Source organism: Notamacropus eugenii, chromosome 2, assembly GCF_028372415.1.
Source record: "Notamacropus eugenii isolate mMacEug1 chromosome 2, mMacEug1.pri_v2, whole genome shotgun sequence".
In the NCBI taxonomy this organism is placed as follows: domain Eukaryota; kingdom Metazoa; phylum Chordata; class Mammalia; order Diprotodontia; family Macropodidae; genus Notamacropus; species Notamacropus eugenii.
The window spans coordinates 191,853,805-191,870,283 of NC_092873.1; the positions used below are offsets into that span (position 1 = coordinate 191,853,805).

Sequence of the window (16,479 nt, forward strand, 5' to 3'; positions counted from 1 at the left end):
GGTTCCTTTTTAGAGTCAGGAAATGAGTGGCTTCTTGAAGGAAAACACACCAGCCCACCAACTAATTGAAAATTGGGAGAAGCTGCCTGACCTAAGCAAGCGTTGATTTTCTCAGCTTTGAAAACAGGAATGCCAGAAAACTTGGGAGCTGTCTTCCCAGCACTGCCCCTGACGTGTCCTGTGGCCCAGGGCCAGCGATTCCCCTTTTGCCAGGCTTAACTCTGTTCTCAGGACAAATGGGGATCTGTCATCTTATTGTGGGAACACCAGGTTCCCTAAACAAATGTTTTCCCAGGCAAGATCTGAAATTTGAGAACCGAGTCCTGCTTCCCCCAAAGAGTTAATTTTTGCTTCGTTGATTGAAATTCTAAACCACCAAGTAACACTCAAGCAGGAGAGGGAAAGATTTCACTGTTCTCTTCTTTAGCTAAACCAAAGCCAGAGAAATAAAGGGTGGGGAGGAAAAGGGGATGGGCAAAGGACACAGGCCACTTCGATAGCCGGGAAAGAAAAGCACAGTTTTTAAAAATGGGTCAAGAAACAAGAACAGGCAGGGCAGCAGCAATCTTGAAACAACTCACCTTAGAATCAGGATGGACGAAGCCTGACAGAACCCAGGGGAGGGGAAGAGGCAAAGGGAGGAGGGTCCCTCTCTCTCCCCCTTCTTTCTTGTCACTTCTTAAACCGTCCTCAGAGTTTGGGTTGTTCTGGGTGCAACTCTTTCTCTTTCTCTCCCTGTCCAGTCTAGTCTCAGGTAAGTTGCAGAACAGGCTTTGAATCAGGAAGTGGAAGTTGTATGCAAATCACAACTGAGAACTAGAAAGCTCTGTCTCAATATTTTCCTATGGGGGAGTGAACCTACAGCGAAGTCACTTCATTTCTTAAAACCGAAACCTCTTTCATGGACAAGAAATGTCCAGTAACCAATTAGGTTTCCTCTTTCCCTAGGCGTCCAAGACTAAAGAAACTGAGAGGAGGTATGCCAGCGGGACTTGAGTGGCTATGGTAAGTCCCTCTGTGTCACAGCTCCCAGGAGAAGCTCTCGTGGTTAATTGTTCTTATCAATTAGTTCAGGGTTTCCAGTGAGAAGAGGAAAGGGGGTTCCTGGGGAAAGAGGGTGAGAAGCAGTGCAGTGGGAAAGAGGATTTGGACTAACAGGAACTTCGTTTGGATCCCTGAAAGTGTCTTACTAGCTGTGTGACTTTGGGCAAATGCCCTCGGCTCTCTGAGCCTCAGTGTTGTAAAATAAGGTGGGTGGACCAGAGGACCATTAGGGTCCATTCTAGCGCTAAATATGGAATCCTGTAAAATGAAGAGACTCATATTGTAGAAGCTAAAATAGATAAATAAAATTATTAAAAACAAAACAGAGCAAAACATCTTTGTACCTTGACTTCCAGAAGGAGGATTCATTCTGAAGTGTCCATTACTTGAGACAGGGAAAAATCAGTGAATCTGTAGCTACTTTTCAGGCTATGTTGCTCAGGTGGAATTTCATCCTGGTTCACTTTCATAAAATCCAGTGAATTTCCCTGGTCTTTATCATCAAATCCATTTAATTTCCTTTCTTTTAGTCAGTCAACAACTTGGCCCAGCTGGATTTGGGGTGAGAAGGCACTAGTTCACTATAGGCTCTGCTGCTTCTTCCTTGTGTGTGATCTCTGACTAGTCTTGTTACCTCTCTGTATAACTGGGGGATTGGATTGGCTAGGTGCTCTCTAGCTTAGGTTACTTCCAAGTCAGTCCATCACCCTCTTGATGTCATTGGCCCTCTTCGAGAACCAAGGACAAACACCGACAACAACAAGGACCATTCCAGATCTAAATTTTACTCTGCGTCACCTGTGGCTTAGGTGATAGAAGGAAGACTAAACAAAATAAAGAATATATGGTTCTTTTTCCTCCAAAAGTCAACAGTTGTATGAAGCCTCTGGGATAGGGACTAGACCTGTAATTTCATTGATATAAGGAACTACCAGGTGGGGAAATTCCTTCCACCAATGTAGGCCAGGGATGGGGGCAAATGCAAGTTGGGGTACTGGGCTTAAATGTAATTCTAGCTCTGACCTTAAGTAGATACAATCTCAGACAGCCAGTCACCTCTGACCCTCTTCACTTCTGCTATTTAGTTTTTCCAATAAAAGGGGCCTCTCTACTCCCTGAAATTGCCAGACCTCTTGTGCCACCCAGACAGGATTCTTAGACAGCAAGACAACTCCTGCACCCCCTCCCCATCCTCTTCCCTGCTTTGACCTCTCCAGTCCTTTTCTTAAGCAATGGAGATTTGGAGCCTCTATATTTCTGTATGAGCCCTTTGTCTTATTACATTATCCAGGTTTGTATCTATGTAGATTGGGCCTGGTTTGAATTCTTAGGATCGTATTGTATCCTACTGACTGTCTAAACTGGGTTTTTCTTTGTTTTAAAATAAGATTTAGTCCCTTGATCTCCAAACTCATCACTGGGAAATCTCATTAACCTGCAAGATTGAATCTGTGTGAGTGTTCACATCTGTACCTTCTGCTTCTCTGATTGGACCCTCCAACTGAACGCAGAGCCATGTGCTCTAAAGCCTCTATTTAAGAAAGGGGCTCAGCACAGTCTTCTAATTTCTTACCAACCCTTAGCCTGAAAGGGTCAGGGTCTCCCATTGCAACCTGGGCCATCTTCAGTTGTCCTGATGAATATCTGACCACTGGACCGAGATGGCTCTGGAGGAGAAAGTGAGCCCTCCCTCACTCAAAGCAAAGTCAACTGCAAGTCATATCATCATCTTAATGTCATGATCTTCTGAGAATAAAGGACAAACACAACAACAACAACCAACTACACTGCTTTTGGACTTTTTTGGACTTCTCCATCATGTGGTCACCATTGCCCACTGACCCTTTTCAACTTCCTTTTGTGTGTTGTCTCCGCCCATTAGATTTTAAGCTCCTTGGCAGCAAGGACTGTCTTTTTTTTTTTTTTAACTTAATATTTGTATCTTCTGCACTTAGCAGAGTACCTGGCACATAGTAGCTGCTTAATAAATGTTTATTGAATTGAAAATTTTAAAAGTTGCCTAGGGCACCAAAAGGTTATATTGCCCAGGGTCACACAGCCATAGTATCAGAGCAGGGACTTGAACTGGGGTCTTTCTAGCCCTGAGCCCAGTTCTTTATTCACTAAGTGATGCTGCTTGTATGGAGATAGGAAAATCAATAAGACAGGATTTCAGGCCTCAAGGAGTTTATAAACATCAGCCACAACCTCCTCATGCTTACGTTGTTCCACGGCAGTAAGAGAACGCATCTTTTTTGTTTATTTATTTTTTTTAAAGCTCCTAGGATAAAATTCTTCTACAGAAAAATATCCTGGGAGACTTGTGGCCAACACAGGAACACTTGCCATTGTTAGGTGATAGAAAATACTTCACTGACTCCCTGTTTTCTACTGAATAAAGCCTTAACTCCTTGACCTGACCTATGAGACCTTCCCATAATCACATACAGCCTTATCTTATATACTCCCTGCCACATACTCTGGGCTCCAGTCAAATTGTATATCTTGGGCCTCAACTGTATATTGTGTCCTCTTATCTTTGCTGGCAACATTCTCTGTGTTTAAAATGAACTTTGCCCAAATTCGTATCTGTTGACTTGAGATTCTATGCAGGCTCCAAGACTAAACCTAAATGCCATTTCCTCCTTGAAGCAGAAAGGGCTTTTTCCTCCTCATACCTCACATAGTGCTGGGTACTTTGCTTTCACAGGTACCTAGACTTTAGCAAAGGACTTGATAAAGTCTCTCAGAATACGTATTGTCTTTACCACACTCTTTTCTCCCTCCTCTAGACCTGATTCTTTATTCACTTGTGCCTTTTCTACTCAGACTTTGGGACTCACTACTGTGCCAGTCTGCTTCAGCACAGCTGCTTGTTTCCAAATCAGGCATCCCCAGAGTAGAATACATAGACAAGATGTAAAGATGTGAGATAAGTAATAAGACAAATGGATTTGGAACTGGTTGAATAATTGGAAATGATGGGTAGTTATTAATGATTCAGTGACAGTCAATTAACAAGCACTGTGTTAAAGGGGATACAAAGAAAAATTCCTACCCTCAAGGAGCTTACATTCCAATGTAAGAAATGCCATGTGCACATTTAGGTGTATACAAAATTGTCATCATGTTTGTTTACCATTTTAATGCTTGCAAAGGCCTTTACATATGTTATCTCATTTGACTCTCCCCAACAATCCTGAGAGATAAATGCTTTTATTGTCCCCATTTTGCAGATTAGGAAACTGAAGCTGAGGTAGGTTAAGTGACTTGCTCAGAGTACATAGCTAGTACCTGTGATTCAAGCAGGACTCAAAATCAGATCTTCCTTTATCCAGTGCTCTATGTACTATGACACTTAGTTACTCCAACTCTTTAACATTTTTATCAATATTTTGCTTGGATGAAGGAATAGATGGTATGCTTATTGTATTTGTCAATGACTTGGGGATGGAAAGAACAGTTAATGCATTGGATGACAAAGTAAGGATCCAAAAAAAAAGTTTTGGCTGGAAAGAAAGGGGTTCTTAATCTAAGGCCCCTAGAACTTTTTAAAAAAATACTTTGATAACTGAATTTCAGATAATTGATTTCCTTTGTAATCCTATGTTTTCTGTTTTATTTTAAAAACTACTGTTCGCATCATGTGCCCTGCTTTTGGACTTCTCTGACTCTCTCCATGCCTTCCTTCCCAACTCACCATTGGGAATTCTCACTAACTGCAAGACTGAATTTCCCTGGGCTAGAATAAGGGGCTAAATTTAATAAATTCAAAAAGACCAATGGAAATTCATACACTTAATTTTTTTTTAAATCAGCTTCACAAGCACACTATGGGGAGAGGTATAGCTAGACAATAATTTGTGTGAAAAAATCTGAGGGTTTTAGTGGACTGCAAGATGAATGTGAGTCCAGAGTATGGTATGGGAGGAAAAAAGGCTCAGGAGACTTTAGCCTGAATTAAGAGATGCATAGAGTCTAGCATGAGAAAGGTGATAATCCTAAAGTTCTCTGATCTGGTTTAATCACATCTGGGATATTGTCTTCCATGTTGACTCCTCCACATTTTCGGATGGGCATTGATGAGCTGAAAAATGCACAGAAGAGAAAAATCAGTATGGTGAAGGGACCTGTGGGTGACCATGTCATAAGAAGATTGATTGAAGGAACTGGGAATATTTAGCCTGGAGAAGAGAAGTGTTGCGAGTATGTGGGGGGGTGGGAATGAGAGCTGTCTTCAAGTCTGTGAATGAATGAACAAAGAAAATCATTTATTACGTACTTACTATGAGTCAAGCATTGTCCCAAGTCCTGGATGTATGAATAAAAAGCTAGACTGATGTTCTCCAGGACTCCCACTCTAATTGGGGGAGATAGCATATAAAAAGTATTGAGTTCCAGGGCAGATGCAGAGGCCCCAGAGTCTTAAGGGGCAGCGGTGGGGTAGATGGAAAGCCCCCAAAGTCCTTAGACTGGTTACTTAAGTAATTAAGGTGATGAGGCAGGGCAGACGGTGCTAAGGCCTGACGGATCTTAGTGGAAGGGAAGATGGTAAGGCCTGGTGACCCTCTGATGGGAAAGGATGGAGTTTTTCACTTCAATCTCATTTATACCCTGGGAGCAGTCAAGCAGCTCAGGTAAGGGAAAAGGGGAAAAGGTAGGATGAGCTGGGTGGTGGTTTCTTTGTGTTTATTCTCTGATGGGGTTCTGGTATAACCTGAAGAGGGGAGAGGCAGAAAGGGGAATGATATCTAGGTGACACAGTGAATACATTGCCTGGCATAGAGTCAAATCTGTCATGGCACCCTTTCTAGCTGTTTGACTCTGAGCAAGTCATTTAAACCTGCTTGCCTTGATTTCCTCATCTGTAAAATGATGCTGATGAAGGAAATGGCAAACTATTCCAGTGTCTTTGCCAAGAAAACCTTAAATAGGGTCACAAAAAGTCAGATGTGACTGAAAAATTACTAAACAGGAAAAGGAGAGGGGAATTCAAAGGGTGAAGAGCTGTCACTCAGAAGAGGGATTCAGTTTATCTTGCTTAACCCCAGAAGGCAGCAGGGATAGTAGGTAGAAGCTGGGAAAAAGCGAATTTCAACTGTATAGAAAGCTTTCCTAAAGCCATCCTAGAATAAAATGGACTGCTTCCAGAGGTAGCATTCTCTCTCAACAAAAATCTTGAGGCTAGCTGACCACTGACTGACAGTGTGAAAGAAGGAATTCTTATACAGATACAGTTTGGTATACATGGCCTTGAAGTTCCCTTCCAACTTAAGGTCACATTTTGTATTACAGTTATTTGGGTATATATTAATAATTCCTCAATGAGATTATAAGTTTCAGAGGACAGGGTTGTTTGTATCTCTGCCAACCCCTATAATAGTGCTCCACACCCAACAAACACTCAATAAATGTTTGTTGAATCCAACCAAGTAAATATTTCATTGCAGGATTGAACTGTTTGGAGTAGAGTGCTTTAGCCATTCATTCATTCTACAGACTTCTATGTGCAATGAATTCTGTTGGCACTAGGGAGAGAAAGAGATAAATAACATAAGGTCCCAACACTCAAAGACATGGGGAACATCTCTTTGAACACATACGAAGGCCTGACAGTATAATGTGTATTTTGCTGAAAATATTAAGTGGAGTCTGTCTTTAAGGAACTTTAGAATTGAGTTTTTCCCTACCTACTTTAATAGACTATTCATATAATATAACATTGACCCATTGACTGTTCAACCCTAGTCTAGTCACTTAACCTTTTACTCCTCTAAGCGACTCTCTAAGATTATAATTTGTAAACAAAGTGCCAACATACAGTGGTAGAAGGAAGTTTCCTCATCTAAGAGGTCCCTCTATCAATGAAATCACAAGTCCATTCCCTATCTCTATACCCTATCAATGAAATCAGTCCATTCCCTAGCTCTACCCTGTCAATGAAATCAATCTATTTCCTATCTCTACCTTATCCTTACATAGTCACTGTGTTATCTGTGTCTTCATTACATACTTAGGCAGGCTCTTGAAAAGGTTGCTCTTAGTACAATTAACTCTGAGAAACTCCTAGCAACACTTCATTGGAAAAGGATGCAGGAAACAAGACAACTGTTCTCTATGTGCTATTAACATGGATGCAGTTTCCAAAGTGATAGGCACCATACAAACACACCAACCCATCCTGTAATTCCTAATGAGAGTCACCCATATCTCTAATCAAGAACTGGAGTTTTACTTTGGGGAATTTTTGTGTTTGTGCAATCCTAGCATTACTCAGTTCTTACAAAAGCCAGTCAGGGGAAAACCCTACACAGATTTAGACCAAGTACTAGAAAACTGTTCTCTGCCTGCTGCAGGATTCCCTGAAGTTGGCTCTTGAAGGAAAGGGTGGAAGTATCCATCAGCCCCTGGATAAGCTTTGACCTTTCACCTCTAATGTTTATGATTGGTAGTCCTGGCAAGAGTACCATTTGAAACTCCTATGGTATTTTAAATACTTTATAATAACTGCACTTTACAATGAATGCATATTCAAATCAAGTGGTTGAGTTTTGTTACAGAGCCAGGTAGTGAATATCCTTCATAGAATTATAGATCAGAGCAGGAAGGGACTGAAAGGTCCAAACCCTCTTCAGAACTTCCTCCCTTTCCCTGCTCCCCTCCCCCTTACAGTCCCTTACTATGTCTAGGCACAAAATCTTTTGTGGAGAGAATATTTGCATTCAATAGAAGCCTTTTGTAGACAACACCTAGACCCAAAGGAATCATTCTAAGGATTAGGTTTTCATGTATAATATTCAACTGGTGTGGAGATATTTTCCAGACAGTCAATTTATTAAGCACCTACTATGTGCCAGGCACTGTCACATCTTTCGGATTGTACTTTGGAGATGTTAGGCATAAGCAAGGCAGGTTAACAGACTAGACACCATCCTTTCAGGAAGTTTTGTGCCTTGCTTGCTTTCACCAGCTTCCCCAAATATCTAGTTGCCAGTGGAACTCTATGCATTTTAGGGAGGAAGAATTAAGTTGATTTCTTAGGGAATGAACATCACTTTCCTCTGAAATCTTCTTTTTTCTTGATCTTTTTTTTTTTTTTTGAGGCAATTGAGCTTTATTGATTTGCCAAGGGACACAGCTAGTAAGAGGTCACATTTGAACTCAGGTCCTCCTGACTCTGGGGCTAATGCTCTATCCACAGCCCCAGTTTTCCTTAATCATATAAGGCTGATATACCCATTAGCTAAGTGAGAGCTAGCTGTGATTCCCTGAAAAATGTATCAAGAGGAGTTGGGTAACCATTTAATTTGTCTCTAAAAGCACTTAATCTTGTTTCTGAACTCCAGTCCCACATTGTTAACTACCTGTTGAACATCTCTACCTGACTAATTTGGCAGCACCCCAACAAATCCTATATGAAATCATCATCTTTTTCTGATAAATTTGTCCTTCTTCCAACTTTCTTATTTTTTCTTAATGGCACTACCATCCTTCATCATCCCTACTTCCACACTTTGCCTTATCCCCATTAAATCAGTTGCTAAGTCTTATAAATGTATCCAATTTGTTGTTCACATTGCTTGCATCTGTTCCCTCCTTTTCACTAACGCTGACTGCATTCTCTTCCTCCTCCAGTCAATCAGTAAGCATTTATTTATGAAGTGCCTACTATGTGCTTGGTACTGTGATCAATACTGAGGATACAAAGATAAATGGAAGAATTCCTCTCTCCAAGGAGCTTGCATTCTGTTGGGGAAGACAACGTACATACAAATCAGTATTTATAAAATAAATACCAATTTTTGGTGATGAGAGAGGGCACCAACAGCTGGGGACTTAGGAAAGGCTTCCAGGAGAAGGTGTCCCTTGGGTTGAGTAGTAAAGGAAACAAGGGATTTGAAAAAGAAGAGGAGAGGAGTGCAATCCAGAGATGAGACAGCCACACTACAGAGATGGCCTAATTGGCTGGTTCATAGAATGCAGGAAGCGGGGAGTAAGATGTAGTGAGGCTGGAAAAGTAAATTGGGGCCATGGTGCAAAGGAACTTAATCTAAACTTAACATTTGATCTTAGGAGCAGTGGGAGTTACAGTAGCTTATTGAGGAGAATAATGCCTTGATCAGATCTGTGCTTCATACAACTGCTAAAGTAATCATCTTTTTAAAATTAATTTTTAGTATTCAGCATTCACTTTTATAGGATTTCGAGTTCTAAATTTCCCCCCTCCCATCCTTCTTCCCCAAGAAGGCATGCAATCTGATATAGGCTATTCATATGCAATCATATTAACCTTAAAATAATCATCTTAATACACAGAATTGACCATGTCATTCTTTTACTCAATGTTTTTTTCAGTGGCTACCTCTAGGGTAAAATATAGACTCTTAGTCTAGCATTTTAGGCCTCCTGAAATCTGTCTCTCACCTACCTTTCCAGTTTTATTTCTTTTATATCACTCCTTTACTGAAAGTTGTTCTTCCGACTCAACATTGTGTATTTTTCTTCCACGCATTAGCGCAGATCATTCCCTAAACCTAGAACAGGAGACAAATACTGAAATCTCATTTCTTGTTTCCTCTCTCTTCCTTCAAGATGCAGGTGAGGTCTCACCTCACTTTTTTGAATCTTACTGTTTCCATCGTACCCTACATCTTGTATTAGTCTTAGCCTTCTAGTAGAATGTAAGTCTTTTAAAGGCAAGGGCTGTTGTCTAAAATGATAAAAAAATATATATATATTTTTGCATCCTTAGCACTTTATTTTTTGGAGGCAATCAGGGTTAAGTGACTTGCCCAGGGTCATACAGCTAGTAAGTGTCCAAGGCCACATTTGAATTCAGATCCTCATGACTCCAGGACCAGTGCTCTTATTTGCTTTGCCATGTAGTTGCCCTGTATCTCTGGCACCTTGAAAAAAAAAGATGTACACTAAATTTACAGTGGATAGAGCGCTGGTCCTGGAGTCAGGAAGACCTGAGTTCAAATCTGACCTCAGACACTTACTAGCTTGTGACCCTGGGCAAGTCACTTAGCCTCCGTTTGTCTCAGTCTCCTCAACTATAAAATAAGAATAATAATACTATCTGCCTCCCTGGTTTGTTGGATCCAATGAGATACTAATGTATGTAAAGCACTTAGCATAGTGCCTGTCTTATAGTAGGCACTATATGAATGCTAGCATTTATAAACTGCAGCCAAATATAACTGCATGTTATAAACTGCAGCCAAAATGGAATAAGAGGAGGATAGTGAGCTGGGTTATCTTTGGGAAACTCTTTAGTATTTTTAGGGACTTCATTCTTTCTGAAACAAAGAAAGGTTCATTGTTTTAATATTGTTAAGTAACACAGTGCCTGCTGCATAGTAGGGACTTTCTATAAACACTTGTTGATTAAGTAGCTGATTAACTATTTTTCATTTATACTGAGTGGCTGTCATTCAGGGAATACCTGAATCCCCAAAGAAGTCACCTTATGACCAAATGGAGAAGTGTGTGGTGAGCCTGAGTAATCTGTAATATGTTGCCAATGAAGAACTGAGCAGAAGTGGCATAAAAGTATCCTCAGAGAGATGTGCAACTGAAAAAGGACATGAGGCAGTTATGTAGGGAGAGAAGGAATAACTGAGGGACAATTGTTCATGTGCTCCATTGATATCTAGAGAATAAGAGATTCACAGTAGAGGTTCTTAACCTGGGATCTGTGGGTAGTTTTCAGGGAGTTTGTGAACTTGAATGGGGAAAAAATACATTTTTATTTTAATATAATTGGTTTCTTCTGTAATCCTAGGTATTTTATTTTATGCATTTAAAAACATGATTTTGAGAAGAATCCACTGGCTTTTCCAGACCATCAGAAGGGTTAATAACACAAAAAGGTTATGAATCCTTATCTAGAGGAAGGCCCTAGATTTAGAAGAGGATATGGATATAAGTTTTCTAGGATGGAAGGAATGGATGGGCTGTAATCTGCACCACTTATCCACATTGCATTCTGTTGGGGAAGTTCACCAATCCATTGAAGTATCAAAATATCCCTAGCACTCTCCACTGTGCCTCAGGGTCCCTACTATGTGGCTAATATCTAAGTGAGGTATGTTTGGGCCTATTTCTTTGAATTTATTGGCATATCTGCAGGTGTCACCAAAGGAAAGTTAACAGAACATGGTGAATGCTCTCCATGAGTTAATAGTCTAAGATAAATCACTCCCAAGTTAAAAATATGTCAGGGAAACTGGATTAATATTAAACAAGTACACAGATAAAATTAATAGTCAGTTCTTCATTCCTCTCCTATAATATTAGGGACAGATGACAGGTGATGTAGAATAGTAAAATAAGCTTAAAATAACCTATTTAACTATGTAAGATTAAATATACATTTGAATACGAGTGTTTGTTGTTCACTTGAATTCAGATAATGAATATACATTATATAAAGCCCGATTCAGAAACTAAATCCTATACTTCTTGTTTGTGTTATTTTCTTCTCATTCATTGTCAGTCAGTCAATCAATAAGCATTTACTAATACCTACTATGTGCCAGGCCCTGTGCTAAGTACTGGGGATACAGTCTAATAGGGGAGGCAATATGCAAGTGACTACGTACTAACAAGCTGCACCTAGGATAAGCTGGAAATATTCAGCAGAGGAAGAGTGTGAAAATGATGAGGGATCAGGAAAGAAGGCTTTCTCTGGAACACAGGTTTCAGTTGAGGCTTGAAGGAAGCCAGGAGGCAGAGATGAGCAGGGAGAACATTTCAGACATGGAGGAAACTCAGTGAAAATGTCTGGACTCTGGAGTTGGAGTTTTTACTCAAGGAACAGCAAAGAGACCAATGTCCCCAGGTTGAACAGTATGTGTGGGGGGAGGAGGGAAGGAATGGTAGAAGGTGTAAGACTGGAAGGGGAAGGGCAGAATGTGAAAGGCTTTGAATGCCAAATCCTGGCGGTAATAGGGAGCCACTAGAGTTTGTTGTATGGGAGTTTGTGTGACATGGTCAGATGTTCACATTGGAAAGATGACTTTGACAGCTAAGTAGAGAATTTATGGAGTGGGAGAGACATATGATAGGAAGATATGCCTCTCTGTGTTGAAGAAGGATAAATATTATTTCCCAGACTGATACAGACTTAGATCTGACTCACTCCTTCCTTGGAATTCAATTCAAATCACTAAATGTTAATTGCCTACTATGTGCAAAGCACTGAGCTTGATGTTGGTGATACAGACAAAAACAGAACAATCTCTGCCTTGGAACTTCTCTGTTGTGTGACAGGAGAGGAATATAATATGTACACATATAAGTAAATAAAATTGATTTTGAGAGATCCAGAGCACCAGCAATGACAGAATCAGGAGAGATCTCATGTAGGTCATCCCTGAGCTATGCTGAAAAAGAACTTAGCAATTCTTAGAGTTAGGGGTAAGGAGGATGCACATTCTCAACATGGGGACCCACTTTCTCATAGTCACAGAGGCAGGAAGTGGAATGTCATCAGTAAGGAACAGCCCATAGGCCAATTTGATCAGAAGTGAGAGCGATGGAAGGAGCATAATAAGAAATAAGACTGGAAAGGGAAAGGGGAGGTCATATTGTAGCTTTAAGTGCCAGGCTGATTTTGCATTTTAGCCTAGGAACAATAGCAAGAGCTACTGGAGATTTCAATTAGGAAAGTGACATGGTCAGATCTGTGTTTTAGGAATATCCATTTGGTAGCTGGGTAGAAGGATGACTTGGGAGAGGAGAGATCGGAAGCAAAGAGACCAGTTGGAAGGCTGTTGAAGTAGAATACATGAGAAGCCTTAAACTATGGTAGAGGTGGAAGTAAAGAAAAAGAGATGAACGTGTGAAAGATGTTGTGAAGGTAGAATTCACAAAACTTGGCAATTGGTTGGAATTGGGGGGTAAGGGAAAGGAAAGAGTCAAAGATAACTCCAGGGTCTTAAATCTTGGCTACTACTACTACTACTACCATCACCACCACCACCACTACTACTATTACTACTACTACAACTCTACTAAGTAGCTAGCTAAATAGCTTGCATTTATGGATAATTCTTTAAGGCTTGCAAAGCTCTTTATACATCTTATTTGATTCTCACAACAACCCTTGGAGGTAGATCCTATTATTATCCCCATTTTACAGATGAGGAAACTGAGGCACACATGGGTGAAGTGACTTGCCAAATGTCACAAGGATGTTAAATTTTAATTCAGGTTATCCTAACTTCAGATACAGTGCTCTATCCACTTTGCCCCCTAGTTGCCTCTAGTCAAAGGATGGGTTGGTACCCTTATCAGAAATAGAAAATTTTGGAGAAGGAATTTTTGATATGCTGACTTTGAGACCTCTAGAAGACATCCAAGTGAAACCATCTAGCTGGCATTTGGTAATATTGACTTGGAATTCAGGAAAAGTCAGAGTTTCAAGTGTTTAAAGAACTGACATATGGAAGTGGAACTAGGCTTCCTCTTTTTAGTCCCATAGTGGTACCCGTAGAAAGACAAATTTAAGTTCAACCTAAGGAAAAACACTCTAACAGTTAGAACTGTCCAATAGTGGAAGAGATAGTGAGTCTCCATCATGTTCTGTATTCAATTAGAGGAATGATGACTGCATTGTGGAGATATCATAGAGGTGGTTTCCATTTACTTACAGGTTGGAAAAGGTGACCTCTGAAAACCATCAGGATAAGCATAATTCTGGAACCATGATGAATCTGAGATTGTTCCACAGCTTCTTCCTTGGGGACAGGGCTGACCCTAGATAACTAGACAAAGTTTATCTTTAACCCTTGGACCCTCTGTAGACATCCCGAGTTACTTCTTGGGCCTGAAGTCAAGAAGACCTGAGATCAAATCTGGCCTCAGACAACTTACTAGCTTTGTGACCCTGGGCAAGTCCCTTAACCTTTGTCTACCTCAGCTTCCTCAGCTATAATATGGGGACAATAACAGCACTTACCTCCAAGAGTTATTGTGAGGATCAAATAAGATAATCTGTGTAATGCACTTAGCACAGTCATTTAATCTCAGTTTCCTCATGTGTAAAATGGGTATCATAATAGCTCCTACTGCACAGAGTTGTTGTGAAGATCAAATTTTATACACACACACATAGACACACATATATGTTTATATGTATCTATGTATACATACATGTGTATACACACATGCATTCACAGACATATATGCGTGCATACATATAACACACACACACATATATATATATATATATATACATATATATACGTAAAGCTCTTTGTGAACTTTAAAGTTCTCTATAAATGCTCACTGACTTCCAAGGGAACAATGAGCAGTTTGAGAAACCAGTCCATGCCATGTTGCTAGGCACTAGGAAAAGAAGGCTTGATAGAGCGGTGGTGTCAAACTCAAATAGAAAGGTGAAGAGGCACTAAACCGTACATAATGACCCCTGCAGGCTGCACAGTGACTCAGAAAACCACCTATCAAAATTATCCGTGTCCTACTTATTTTTATTTATTTTGTTAAATATTTCCCAATTACATTTTAATAGAGTTCAGGCTGCCGCACTAAGGAGGTAATTTTGTGGGCCAGCTTACTTTATATTTGACACCTCTGGGCTAGAGGAAATCTCTAGGTCTCTCCCCTAGCCAGGTCCCTCTTGGGCCAATGATGTGGAAATAACATGCCCTCCTCTACCATTTAATCCAAAGTACAACAGTGATTCCAATGGTGGGAGTTCTAGGTTAGGGAGTTAATATGAAAGAGGAAGACCTAGGCAGGACAATCAGGAATATCACAAAATAAGTAATAGATTTAGAATGGAACAAATCATACAATCTAATTCTCTCATTTTATATTTGAGGGAACTGAGGCTCACAAAGGTAAAGCATTTTCTCCCAAAGTCACAGGGGTAGAAAATGGCAAAGCTGAGGTTGGAACCCAGCTTCTCTAACTTGAGATCTAATGTTCTTGGGGGGGCATCTATCTGTTCTTATGCTAGCCCTCTTTGGTCAGTTGGTGTTTCCCTAGAAAAGCTGAATTTGGAAGATCATCTGTTTATTTTAGGGACTGATCTGTTTGTGGAAAAGGACTCTGGGTCTCATCTGGCACAGCTAGAGAGATGAGTTCATCACGTTTTATGTGCTTCTCTTGGGTGCTTTGTATCAACCCTGAGCCTCCCAGTGAGGGCCGCCTTTCCACCCCATTCATAGGTAAGGGTGAATCCCCCTCATTGTCCCTTCTTTTGCGTTTATGCTTCTTTTAGCACCCACTTGTTTCCTGGTGGGGCCAAAGACTGTCTGTTCCCTTCCAGGGATTAATATTCATAACAAGCAGCAAGCAATTAATTTAACTGGTTGAAATTTATTGTTCACTCTCCTTAGCTAGGATCTGCTGGGGGTTTATTTTTCACTGGTGATGCATTACCGCATGACAACTCCTGAGCATCTGAATTTAAACTGTGCCATTCCCAGGTCCTTCCCTACCCCCCACCTTAGCGCCCTTGAACCCTCAGAGCTCTGTGTTTTACACAGTGGCATGTTTTGACAAATGCTGCTGCTGAGAAGGTATTCTTGGTTGCTGGCCTATTGGAACAGATGCTAAGCATGGAGCCTAAGGAGCTTTAAGGTTTTGGATTTCCTGCCTGGCACATCTTGCTGGTGACTCATTTAAGTCCAGGTGCTTTGGGCAAGAATTGTGACAATCCTGTTGGGCAACCCCTCCCCAGACATGGAGGAGGCCAAAGAATATGCATCCACCTTTCATTCAGGGCCTCAACAGACAGAACTATAATCCCACAGTAGACTGCACATCTGAAAAAAAAAAGTATATACTATAAGCCCCAGATAACTCCTCTCCTCCCTATTTGCTTATACACCAAGATGCTTACATCCCTGTCTAAATAGAACTGCCCTTTGTTGGTACTGAAATTTTCAGAACAAAGACAAAGGCTCTCAGAGAGGCTCCAATTTAGAGAAAAAGAAAAAAATTAGGAGCAGAAATAAGGGAAGGGGGGAAGGGTTCATAAATCTGTAGCTGGCTTTTATCAAATCAGAACTTGTAGCTCTCTGCTGACAAATCAGCCAACAGCTGAAAGCCACAAGGGAGAGATCCCATTCGCAGCTTCTGGCTGGCTATTAGCTACCAGCAGCCTTCTGACCCTGTTTCCAGGGAAGTAACAGCTGGCAGCTGACATAGGCTCAGGCGTGGTGGGCCACTTTTGCTTCTCTGGGAATGGATAGGAGATTGGCAGGAAACAAGCATTTAAAATAGGGATATTAGAAGAGCATTCTTCCCCATCCTTATCCTACTACTCCTACAGATACTGCTTCTGGGTGCTAATGTCTATTTTGTGCTGGGGCACTTGAGTAGGTCTTTATTCCTCCATAATAAAAAGGATTAGGTGACCTGGCTTACCCTCTCCCTGCATCACTGTGGCAGATAAAG

The 16,479-nt window shown here is 40.8% G+C and overlaps 1 protein-coding gene across 4 annotated transcripts in view; it reads right to left on the minus strand.

Moving 5' to 3' along the window:
• Positions 1-16,479, minus strand: part of TRAF3IP2 (TRAF3 interacting protein 2) — a 112,272-nt gene that overhangs the window by 63,871 nt on the left and 31,922 nt on the right. For 2 of the 4 annotated variants that reach the window (XM_072637642.1, XM_072637638.1), the window contains exon 1: positions 582-714. The exons of 1 other annotated variant lie outside the window; for it this stretch is intronic. The gene's annotated coding sequence lies outside the window, so the exon portion shown is untranslated. Of the gene's footprint in view, positions 1-581; positions 715-1,388; positions 1,774-16,479 lie in introns of those variants that run through there. One more of the 4 variants, XM_072637640.1, reaches the window with a different exon arrangement.